Consider the following 12,980-nt stretch of genomic DNA (forward strand, 5'->3'; position numbering starts at 1 on the left):
GGCTGGCTGGATGACACCGACTTACTGGCCTGGATGAGGATGGAAGAAGTGAGATAGAGAGGAATGCGCTTTTATTGAGTGCCTACTATAGGCCAGAAACTATGCTATATTCTGAGGATAAAGTTATGTAAAAGTCAGACCAGGTCTTTGTTTTTATAACAACTGCAGTTCAGTCTCTTTATTTATCTTTGTTGATATCTTGCCAGAATTCCTAATGATGATCATTTAAAGGCTATGTGGCATATAGGTAATGTTGAGATTATTAAAGAAGGCAAATGAAATATGCATGCCTGTCTTTTCTTTTCCTATACCTACACATCATATCTCTCCACAGTATATGATCAGTAAGTGTTTAATAAATAAGGAAGTCTATGGCAGGTCCAATTCTCACAGGCACCAAAGGAGACTGAGTATTCATTCCTTTAGAGGATATTGGGTGCTAGTGAGGAGCACACTAGCCATACTAACCAAATTTTCTATGCCTTTGTTATTAATCTCTTCCACAAGGAGAATTTTGACCAAATAGGAAACTCTAGTTAAAGGTCTGGCTGTTTTTTGTTGACATAATCTTTGAGTAGATAGGCCCTTTCCCTGCTATCAGCTGGTTTGTAATCTTAGGCTCTTTAAAATTGTCATCTCTTTAGAGAATGACATTGACTTGCAACATTTTTGTAATATATTGTATGTCTTTAATGTATTGGATATCCAGAGGAAAATACATATTGTAATTAAGGCTATGGTAAAGTTACTGCTTACCAGGGGTTATGCTAAAATATATAGCAAAACTATGGCATGGAACATATAGCAAAACTATAGCAAGTAATAAAAGCTGTCTGGAGTCCTGAGAGTCCCTGCTTTGCGATGATTTAATCCTTTAAGTTCTGGGTTACAGGCAGGTTCAAGAGATCCTGAGGAAAACTCAGGTTTGTTGAAGATTTAGATTGATCCTGGGGGAAGATCCAGGAACTCAAAATGGAAGTATGTTACTATTACTAACTGATACAGATGAACTAATGCCCACCAGCTAAACTGGTGCTTGTTTGGTTTTATACACCCAGGTATGTAATTCTTGCTGCTGCCAGAATGTTTTCATAAAGCTCATATTTATAGCAGTAACACAATGATTTCATAACTTAGGACTTTACAATACCAGCCAGAGATTTCACTGATCCCACACCTTGCAATGCTATAAATTAAATATAATAGAATTCTAGCTTAATGTAGGCATCTTGTTGAGAAAATTGTCTATATTTCAGTCTAAATTTCTTCTCTTTGGGTTTGGATTCCATTGCTATTTTTCTGGATCTCATTGTTGCACACCAGTGTGCTCCAGGGTATCATATGCTTGGTTCTCCTGTGTCTCTCTGTCTCTCTGTCTGTTTCTTTCTCCTCACTTTCTACCTCATGTAACTCTTGGAATTTTTCTGCTTAAACCTCCTGATAGACACAGTTGTTTGACTAATCTGTGAAGTGTCACCCTGTACAAGCACAATTTGGTACTGAGCAGAGATTACAAGGGGCCCATATGCAGGTCTCTGGAGTTCGTTCTGTCTCTCCCTCCTCTTCAGTACTATCCCCTCAAATTCCAACCCCTGGCTTTCACTACCTCTGATTTATTCTCAATTTGGTGAGATGGTTATACTCTGCCTTCTCTTTTGAACCAGGCATAACTATATGGTACTACTCCATATTGCCGCCTTCTTAATCTGGGTGCTCCCCATGGGTGTGCACACATCCTTCTCAACATGCTATGGCAAAGGATGGTGTAAATTAAGCTCCCTTTAGGGGAAATAATCACTTCCTAATTAAAGTTCAAATTGAAAACTGCTACCCTACTTTGGGAAGAAATATGAGTGCTGCGATACTTTGACTTCCTGTGGGTAAATATCACTAGACAGTCTCCTCTTTCCTGGTTGCAACAGCCCAGAGTGTGGGTGTTCATTCTTTAACATTTCCATGCCCTGTGTCATGTAAGCTGAATGTCTTTTCATGTGTGCTTTTTTAGTGCATAGGGTTCAACATGGAAACCCTTCTATCTGAAGAGATTGGTCTTTGGAGGCCCCTTGCCTTGCCCTAGGAAGGACAGTATGGATAATATTAATGACTCACATTTGTGTATTACTTCACAGGTTCTAAAGACTTTCACATCATTATTTCACTGCATCCTCATAAGTAGTCTCTGTTGTAGGCAAGGCAAGAAACATTTTCCAGATTGACCAAAGAGGAAATAACAGTGAAGGACTCCAAAATTCTGATTCAAGTGGTTTCACAACTTTATTCTGACTCTCTTTGGGGTCATTGATCATGAGTGCAGCTTAAATGATAAGTGCTTAATATGGTTGTAAATTAATATAAAATAATAGAAATCCCAATTTTGCTGTTTTAAGTGTTTTAATTTCTAAAGAAGTAGCCTAGGCTAATTCAAAAGTATATTGCAAATGCATTTTATTCTTCATGATTCAGTTAACCATGCCTGTGGGGAGCTAGGCTTTTCTTGTTGTGAGGCCATAAATCAAGCGCCACCAGGTGGCAGCTTCAACAAATTGCCAGTATAGCCTCTGGATGGAAATAAATAACTCCAGTGTGCCAACCTTAAAAGCCTTGTTAGTTATAACACATGATCAAAATGGCCAGCATTGCTGTAAATGTAAAAGAATAAGGAATGAGGTAGGTATTTTTAAGGAAACTATGGGTAAAATGATGTAGGAGATACCACAGTACTCCTTACCCAGATTTCATACTTTTTCTAAGTTATTCTCTAACTTCCTAAATTTAAGACTGACTCTTTAGGAAAGACACTTAATAAACCAATCAATTATTTCAAAAGATTTACTAGGTATTCACCACATGCCAACCTCCATGCTATACCATGGATATACGAACCGAAATAGCAGACCTTGGGGAGATGGCCAGCAGTGAAGAGAGGAAAACTCACTCTTATCCTGTTGTGAGATTTTCCATTTAAAGGTGATGGACCTGTGTGTGAAAGGGAATGTCTTAAGATGGATGTAATCCCTGGTGTCTGTGGACAAGGACATCGAGTCTGTCAATTCCACGTTTACAAAAGGAGAACTTTGCTCTGGTGGCTAGGAGAGGGTGCTGGCTAAAAGATGAACAATCTATCAGAGTTCATGGAAGATAAATGCACCAATAGCAGGGGACAATAAATCTGATGATGGAAGATTCTGGTATAATAATAATAATAACATTAATATTAGCTACCAATGATGGTATGTCTAATATGAACCAAATTTGTGTCATTTATAATCACGTACACACCAGGTAGCCATTAATATGCAGTTTACAAATAGTAACACTGAAGCTCTTAGAGGCTATTTTCCCTGGGTCACAGACCTACTGATTTTGAGCCCATGTGTGTCTGACCCAAAGTTTCTACATTGACCCTCAGCCAATAATATTAAGTAATATTGAGTGACTATGTGCCTGCTCAGTGATATTTTTGTTGATGCTGAGCATATTACAGGCATTTTCCTTTTTTTTTTTTTATTGAAAGTATCTTCTGGTGCACTCAAATCAGTGTGCCTAGAAGTGGGCAGTTAATGTAAACCTGCAGAGCTGTCTAGAGTAGAGAATACTCTCCCTTATCAGTGAGGGGCTTTTGCCAAAAACAAGTGGGCAATTCCCATAAAGCAACTTTGGTTGTTTGTGTCAAAAGCACTGATACAGAAGAATTAAGTGAATAAATGTTAGTTTGCAGTAAAATGGGGTAAAAGGAAGAGGTGAGGGGCAGGAGATAGTAGTAAGAGAATAATGGTTATTTCATTATTTATATCTTCTCTGTGGCCTTCCTTTTGCTGTCTGACTGGAACTGGTCCTGAATAAGTCGCTTCAAGCGCCGGTTGGTATCTTGTCTTGCTCAGTAAGTATGTTCAATGGGCAGGGGAAAATGATTATTTTCCATTGCACTGTTATTAGAAATTGAAGTCCCCATATAACAGAAGCAATTTTTCTGTTCTGTTGAGCTGCAGTTTGCTACCTTGTGAAAAATAAAGTCTGTGCAAAATATAAACCCTGAATATGACAATTTCAAGCTTTAAACCTTCAAGGAAAAATTCACGATTTTTCTATTTGAGAATATTATATATATATGAATATATATACATATATACATATATATATGTATAATACATATATATAATATTGTAAGAATATATGCATATATGATGGAATTAAGGGAAATTAAGGAATGAAGAAAATAGGAAATTAATGAAATCTAATTTCCTAATTTATTTATTCTGCTTGGGGGTATACACACATACATACACATACAGTCACAGATTTTGTTCATCTCAGGACAATGAAAACTGGCTGGTTCAGTTCACTTTACAGAAAGGTTAGAAAAACCTCTTTAGACCCCTATCATTCTTACCTATCTGCTGTTCTCTCCCAGACGTTGCCTTATTCATTCATGGCATAGCAATGATTCCCTGGAAGGTGCCAAGCCTCAGGGGCTTGGGAAAGCACAGCACCAGCTCAGGCCTCATATCTCAAGTTAAGGTTAGTATTTGTGCATAGGCTCATTTTATTTAGGCCTCAGCCCTCTAGGCCTGTACTCATTTGTGTGCCAAATGATAGCAATTCCCTTCAAGCAGAATTTAACCTGAAGCGATTGTACTCTTGCAAAGGTCTAAGTTAGTACAGGGAAGGTGGCCTAGGGAATGAATGGCAAAGGAAGGGATTGATGTCCACCTGACCTGTGAGTCATGTCTAATTTATGTTTTCATTCTTACTTATATTACAACAAATATTTACTTTTAGAGGATATGGCAATAAGTTAGGCACACTCTCTATCTTCAAGGCATTGCAGTCTAATAGGGGTGATGGACTTGTACAAAACCACTTAGGTATCATAAGATGAGTACTGTATGTGGGAATAAGGAAAAACACGTAAAGTGTATAGGGAAGGAACCATCCATCCATCTTCTTTTGCCAAAACATTTGACATGCATTTACATGAGGATTTCCTCTCTCTCCCCATTTATAGTTTACCAAATCCTGTCATTCTTAACTTTTTACTGTCTCACAAACTCACTTTTCCTTCCATTCCCAGAACAGTATGTTATTTTAGGAAGACCCTCTCCCACCTACATATCTGCAGCAGGCTCCTTACACCGCTCCCTTCCTCACATTGCCTGCCACATATCTTTCTCTGTATTTAATCCTCCAGTGCTTCTTCACTGACTTCAGGAAGATGTCCAAGGAACATCTTCAGTGTGATTTTAATCACACAGATGGTTTTTGAGCACCTACTACGTTCCAAAGTTCTCTGTAGTGCTAGCAATGGTTGTGGCATCTGGCTAAGATGTTCACCAAATAAAGTTCAAATAAAGCTATCAAATACATTCAGAACCCTAGGTTTGTTGGGAGAATAAAATGGGGTACCTGTGACAATGCTCTAAAAACCTGGAAGTACACAGGTAAGGGCTTGCCAAAGCATATCTCAGGATGTTAGAGAGTTTTATGGCAGTGTTGCCTCCCTGGTATAGGAAAGGGGAATCTAATACCTTTAAAATACCTTGTGTTTCTAGTAGTTGCTGTTAAGACAGCTTATTGTATTGATTAGGAAGATCTGGCTTTAATTGATAGAGTTGCCATTTATTAGCCCTACAACCTTGAGCAAGTCCTTCAAACTACCTAAGTCTGAGTTTCTTCATCCGTAAAACTAAGGTTATTATAATATCCACAGTTTGTTGTGAAGATTAAATGAAAAGATGTAGGGAGCATGTACATGCTCAGTGCCTGGCATGTAATAAATGCTCAATAAATGCCAACTATTTTTATTTCCCTTTGTGAAACCAGGTATTTCATGGGGCCAATGCACAGTTAAGAGTGTGAAATCATATGAATTCACTGTGCTTATTTTCATCTATAGTTCTTTGGCTGTTTTCCTTCCTTTTTCTCTCTAGTATTCTCTAATTCCAAAACCCTTCATTTCTGCTAAAAATATGTTAAGGTTTTAAGTACTGAGACTGAAGAGGAGGGAACTCATTCCAGAGACAGAAAAAAAAAGCCCATTTGTGAAAATCAAATCTGTCCAGAGCAAGTCTGCCAAGCAGAGAACAGTTAGCTGAGCAGTTCTCACACAGTCTGGGCCCAGGTGTGGGCTGACAAAAGCAGCCCTGCTGTGTGAATTAATGCGACAAGGCAAAGGTTCACAACTTGTAAAGTGTGAGCCCCTTTCTCATGGAAGACACATGAAAAATGCTAACTTCTTGGACAGAGAAAACATGCTATTTGGTTTGAAATATATATGTATATATGAATATATTTCTCCCTCTTGGGTCTTATCAAGAAGATCATATTTTTAAAAAAGGGTTAACTTCTTTTCTGTCCAAATTTGGGTTGTGTCTAAGTTAATGGAACCCCGGGGAAAGATGTATGACTGATCCCATTTTGAACGTGCTCCCCGGAGACTCTTTGGGGAAACTCCTACCTGATGACAGAATGTGACAAATCTGAGATCAGTCAAGCAAAAGGAAACATATTTTATTTGCAAAATTACTAATAAATCCTTCCTACTGCATTTTAAGTTCACTCTCTAGAAGTAGCCATTATGAGATCGCATAAGGAGAGTGTATATATGGCGTCACTGATCAAGCCTGTCTAGGAGACACACCTAAGCAGTATGTCTGGGGAAAAGCACAGCCTAAATGAACCCAGAGGATTCTCAACTCAATGTGATGCCATGGCTTTTCTGTCTTCGTCAGCTGTTTTATTTCTTTACTCAGTTAAAAGAAATACATTGCCTAAATATTACAGAACAAATACCTCACGGGTATATTAATTTTCTTCCTTCTTTTCTCTTACCCTTGTCTTTTTTTGCCCATCCTTCTGTTGCTTCTTGTCTTTTTCAATGGCTTTTTTTCTTTTCTAGCTCTTTTCATACATTCTTTTCTTTTCAACCAGTTTTATTCTTCTCTGACTGTATTTATCCATTTTTTTTTCTTCCCTACCTTTTTATTTCTTTCTTACCCCACTTGTAGGAATTCATTTAGGGAGGAGGAGATTTATTCTTTGAAGATTAAACAAGATGGCCATTTTCCAGGCTGTATCATTCCAGTATCAGAGAATGTTAGGCCCTTCTGCTGTTTAAGAATAGAGGTCATAGTTTTAGGGTGATTTTGATAAAAATTACATCTTGTTTTCTTGTTCATTTTGCTTCTTGTCCATAAAGTCTTTCTGTTTTGCTTTTATGTTTATATACTGTGGGGCTACCAGTGTTCATATTCAATGTGTGTACATTGCAGCAGACTTCCAGATCTGAGCTCATTAGTGTTGTTAAGGCCATGATACCTGAGAAACAGGGGATAACTGATAATACAGTTCAGTTCCATAAACTGACTGGCTCCTGTGTGCCAAGTACTGTATACTCAGAGACAAAGAAGCAGCAGACTTTGTCTCTTAGGAGCTCCCAGTGTATTGTAGACAAGTTCGATGCAACGAGCTAAGTGCTAAACCATTGGTATAAACAAAGTACTACTCAAACATAAAGGAAGGAGATTTATTTTTCTCTTCTTTCTTTCTTTCTTTCATCAGGAATGAGTGTTATGGAAGATGAAGGGATTTAAACAATAAACAGGATTTCTAAATGTGATGGGAAGGGCACTTATGTAGAGGGAGCAGCCTGTACAAAGGAACAAAATCATAAAATACATAGTGAATTTCTGCCATTAATTAGTAGACCATTGTGAAAAGGGTAAGTGCTGATAGGAGATAAGATATTTTGCTGTAATGATTGTGAAGGTTCCAGGTGATAAAATTTAGACTTTGTTATAGGCAATATGTTCTGGGACAATTCTGGTGAAATCCCTACAGAGGGGCCTGAATCATTTATCACCCTGTGTTATAACAATTTCCCTCCTTATAATAATGGGGACTAGTATTATATTTTGACTATTTTTTCTAAGTGAGATTTGTCAAACTGTTTTGTGTTTGTTCATGCAGGATAACCTGCATTTTTTTGCCCCAGGGAGAATAAGAACATCTGCAAATCCTCTTCTCTTAGGAGATTTTAGTCCTTGCTAAAGACTGAAAAGACTTAGCCCCAGGGACTAGTTCTGGTCATAAACTTTATGTTATTCAATATTTGATCTATGCTAGACTGCATGTGTTCAGGGGGAATGTGGACACGAATTTTTCACCTTCCAGCAAAAGGCTGAAAGCAATTTGGGGAATATCTCATTATACACCAGACATTGCATTTAATAAGAAAAAAAGGTTTGATTAAATCTGTTGACTGGTTACTATTCCTTAATGTTCTGGTATTACCATTTCATTACAATGAAAAGAATCACAATTTGGGTTTAGTCCAAAGAGCAGGCTCTCTCCAGTTTGGGCAAGATTGACAAAACCATTCTTGGCCATCGAATTAGAAGGAGGCTTAGAGGAGGAGCTGGCCAAAGATAGGAGGTTTAGTAAGTTGCAGGGGCTGTGTGTTGGGTGAAGGGTGTAAAGCAGTAATAGGGGGTTTCAAAAACTTTTTTATGGGGTCAAATTGATAAATTAAGTATTCTTTGGAAGTGGAGGATGAAGAAGAAAGAAGACTCAGAGAAGATTCAGAGGGTTGTAGATTTTGCGAATAAGCCAATACTGTTATTGAATAGGTTAGAGAACTCAAGAGGGTAAGGAACTCAACAGTTGAAAGAGAAAACTCCATCTGATTTGGGGCATGTCAGGAATAGGGGACCTGGGGTGTAGCTCAACAGAGATGTTTAACAGACAAATGGAAATTTGCATCTTGCACTCAGAAGACAGGTTGGGCACAGAGCAGTTAGTACACAGATAATAAAATGGATAATGATACATAGGGAATGGAGTTCTTGAATCAAGCCTTAAATCTGTAATTAACTGGTTGAAATTAGACAGGCTGGCATTGACCTTTCTAGACTTCAGTGCCTTTTTCTGAGGTCTCCAGGTTCCCTTCCGCAAACTGTTGAACAGTGCAAAGCCGTGCTGGCAGATGAAATTCTCTCCTGGCTTTGTATCCTGCCTCATGATTTGTGTGATGGGCTGAAGGAGGACAGAGACTGAGGAACCCAGAATGAGGTTTGTAGGTTGATTTCTTTGTCACACCTCTGATGGATCTTCCTGTTTAGAAAACTGCTTATCACACTGGAAAATTACAGTCTTCAGTTCTAAAAACTCTCATATATTTCAAAAAAAGAAAGAAAGAAAATGCTGGCACTAAAAAAAATCATCATCCACAAAACAATGTACTTGAAAAGCTACAGTTCATATTTATAAAAAAATAGTGCCAGTTCCTTTGGCTCAACATAAGTATGTGAGGACTGTGAGGTTGCTAAAGTGTTTGACCTAGTGGAGTTATAAAAAACAAAAACAGAAACAAAAAACAATACAAAACAGTGAATTCCTTTTCAACACCTGGCCTGTCAATCTCCAGTTCCCCAAGGAGAGCTGTATTTTCCACTGGAAACAAACCTCTGCAGTTGGTTGGTGTGGATTAAGTGTATGATTGATGCCTCTGCTCTGCACTCTCAGCTGCAGAGGAGATCGGATGGGCCCAAACCAGACCTCACTTGATGCTGGACAAAGCTCATGAATCATTAGAGAGGCAACTTCTGCCACTTATTAGTCAAATGGTGGGGGAAGTGCTGTAGGACTGTGTGCCTCCAGGGAAGAAATCCTGAGAAGGTCTTAAAACAATTTACACGTGAAAGAAGAAACAGATAAGAGGGAGAGAAAATGCTATTTAAAATTCAACTTCTATTTATTCTATTTATTTATTTTTATTAAAAATTTTTTTAATGTTTATTTATTTTGGAGACAGAGACAGAGTGTGAGCGGGGGAGGGGCAGAGAAAGAAGGAGACCCACAGTCTGAAACAGGCTCTAGGCTCTGAGCTGTCAGCTCAGAACCCGATGCAGGGCTGGAACCCAGGAACCACAAGTTCAGGACCTGAGCCGAAGTTGGATGCTCAACCAACTGAGCCACCCAGGCGTCCCTCAACTTCTATTTAAAGACAATCAATCTTGTCCATCCTTTTGCTGCTAAAAGAATAGATGATCTATCTACTTTGGAAGGTTTGATATCTATAAAGATAGACCTAAATGGACAATTTGTCAATGAATCAGTAGTTCTCAATCTTGAGAATGAGCGTCACCTGGAGTGGTTTATAAGCATGAGAAGGCTCAAGTCTTGCTCAAAGATGTTGACATCCTGAGTTTATGTCTGGGTGGAGCTGGAGTGGTTTTACTCAGGCAACTAGAACGGGGATATTCCAAGCTTATTTGGAATGAGGATTTCTTGGGGGTGCTTGTTAAGAAAGGTGATTCCTGCACCATATGAACACTTTGATTTAGTAAAGGGGATATGCAGGGATTCATATTTTAAATAAGCATCTAGGTCATTCTGAGGCAGATGATTCAGGAATGACACTTGACTAACACTGTGATTATGAATTTTGTTCAGAGTTAGGGATATCCTAGGATGGAGAAGGGGAATGAGGAGCAAGTTAGATGGTAAGAAGTGGGTTTCACCATAGGGTAGGGTAATAAGTGATTTATTATCCTTTTAGTAATATGAACAATAAACCATTTTAGATGAGAAGTATCTGAAAAAAGTACTACTAATAAAAGTAATTATAGCTAACATTTCTTGCATGTTTAAGAGAGCATCAAGCACTGTTGAATACATTTTGCATACATTAACTCATGTAACCCTTATAAACATCTTATGAGCATAAGGTAGGTACACTTACTTATCTCCATTTTACAGATGAGGAATTTTATTTTTTTTTTAATTTTTTTTCAACGTTTTTTATTTATTTTTGAGACAGAGAGAGACAGAGCATGAACGGGGGAGGGGCAGAGAGAGAGGGAGACACAGAATCGGAAACAGGCTCCAGGCTCCGAGCCATCAGCCCAGAGCCTGACACGGGGCTCAAACTCACGGACCGCGAGATCATGACCTGGCTGAAGTCGGACGCTTAACTGACTGCGCCACCCAGGCGCCCCACAGATGAGGAATTTTAGATACAGAGAGGTTACATATTTGCCCAAACTCAAAAATGGCTGTGTGACTTTGAATGAAGCCAGAATAAAGAACCTAGGAAACCTGGCTCCAGAGCCTATGCTGGAGTGTGTGATGGTTCATTTTATGTGTCAACTTGGTTAGGCCATGGTACCAAGATACTCGGTCAACAGCCAGTCTGGATGTTGCTGAGAAGGTACTTTTAAGATGACATTAACATTTAAATCAGTAGACTGTCCTCCAACAGATTATTCTCCATAATGTGGGTGGATCTCATCCAACGATCCAATCAGTTGAAGGTCTTAAGAGAAAAAGACCCATCTCTCCTGAGGAAGCAAAAATTCTGCCAGCAGATTTTGGACTTCCCAGCCTCTATAACTGTATGAGCCAATTAATTAAAATCAATCAATCAATCAATCAATCTCCTCCTTGCCTCCCATGTCTGTCTCTTGTGTCTGGAGAACTCTGACTACTACAGAATGAAAACTTACTTTGATAACCCACAAAATTCAATAAAATTCAATTCTATAGAGTACAAGAATTTTGTTAAAGCAGAAAAATCAAAGCTATGGATGACTTTGGGAACACAATAGCCTTGTACTTTCCCATGTTAGGAAATGTAAAGAAATCCTAAGGAGAACATACCTGCCATAAAACATGAAATGGAAGTTTAAGCTAATGTTATTTCAATTTTAATAGGGCAGAGTAATGACATCTAACATCTAATTACACCCAAAGCTGTCACCACCTATAACCCCTTTTTTCTTAATACAAATTTCTTTTTTATTCATATGTATAAGCCTGTCTTCTGAAGTTGCACTTAATAAAAAATATTCATGTAATTAAAAGTCCAAGTTATTAAGATTTGTACTAATGTTGCCCTTGATATGTATAGAAAAGATTATAAGAATAAAATCTATGTAGATAAAATCTATGTAAATATATACATATTTATATATATACATATTTATATATTTATACATATACATATATTACATATATATTATATATATACAGTTGTATTCATCTAGATGTATATGATCAGCTGCAAGGATTGCTTGAAAGTCATCCCTTTGAATAACCTCTTTCTGTTACTATTTTATCCTTGTTAACAAATATTACATTTTTTTTCCTTGTCATGTCATGGATATCCTTTACCAGGCACACAGCACATTTTCACAAAGTGCTTCTGCAAGTCTGACCCTCATCCCTCATCCCCTTACCTGGGAAGAAGCTGTGGTCTTACTGGGGAAAGGAGATCACATGAAAACAAATATTCATGGGAACATGTGATAAAAGTTACAAAAACAATGGAAAAAATCCATGAAAGGCAAAGAAGGTAGTAGCAAGAAGATTTTTTTTATTTAAAAAAAATTTTTTTTACATGTATTTATTTTTGAGAGACAGCGTGAGCAGGGGAGGGGCAGAGAGAGAGAAAGTGAGACACATAATCAGAAGCAGGCTCCAGGCTCTGAGCTGTCAGCACAGAGCCCGATGCGGGGCTTGAACCCGCGAACCATGAGATCATGACCTGAGCTGAAGTCAGAAGCTCAACTGACTGAGCCACCCAGGTGCCCCAAGATTTTATAGAAAAAAATAACTCTGTAAACTGCGTTTTGAAAGATGAGCAGCTGTTTTCTAGGTAAAGAAGGAGGGCAAAATGATGGTAGAGGCAGGAATGGGGAGATCATCTTCATTCAAGGAATATTTATGAGTTCAAAATAATAGGACTGGGCAGATTTGGGATGTAGATTGTGAGCAAAAGGGAAGAGTTTAGAATGAAATCCACAGAGAAATATATATTTTTTGTGAGATGTTGATTTTATTTTTTTATTTTTTTATTAAAAAAAAAATTTAAATGTTTATTATTGAGAGACAGAGAGAAACAGAGCATAAGCAGGGGAAAGGCTGAGAGATGGAGAGACACAGAATCTGAAGCAGGCTCCAGGCTTTGAGTTGTCAGCACAGAG

This window comes from Leopardus geoffroyi, chromosome D4 (genome assembly GCF_018350155.1).
Source record: "Leopardus geoffroyi isolate Oge1 chromosome D4, O.geoffroyi_Oge1_pat1.0, whole genome shotgun sequence".
Lineage (NCBI taxonomy): Eukaryota > Metazoa > Chordata > Mammalia > Carnivora > Felidae > Leopardus > Leopardus geoffroyi.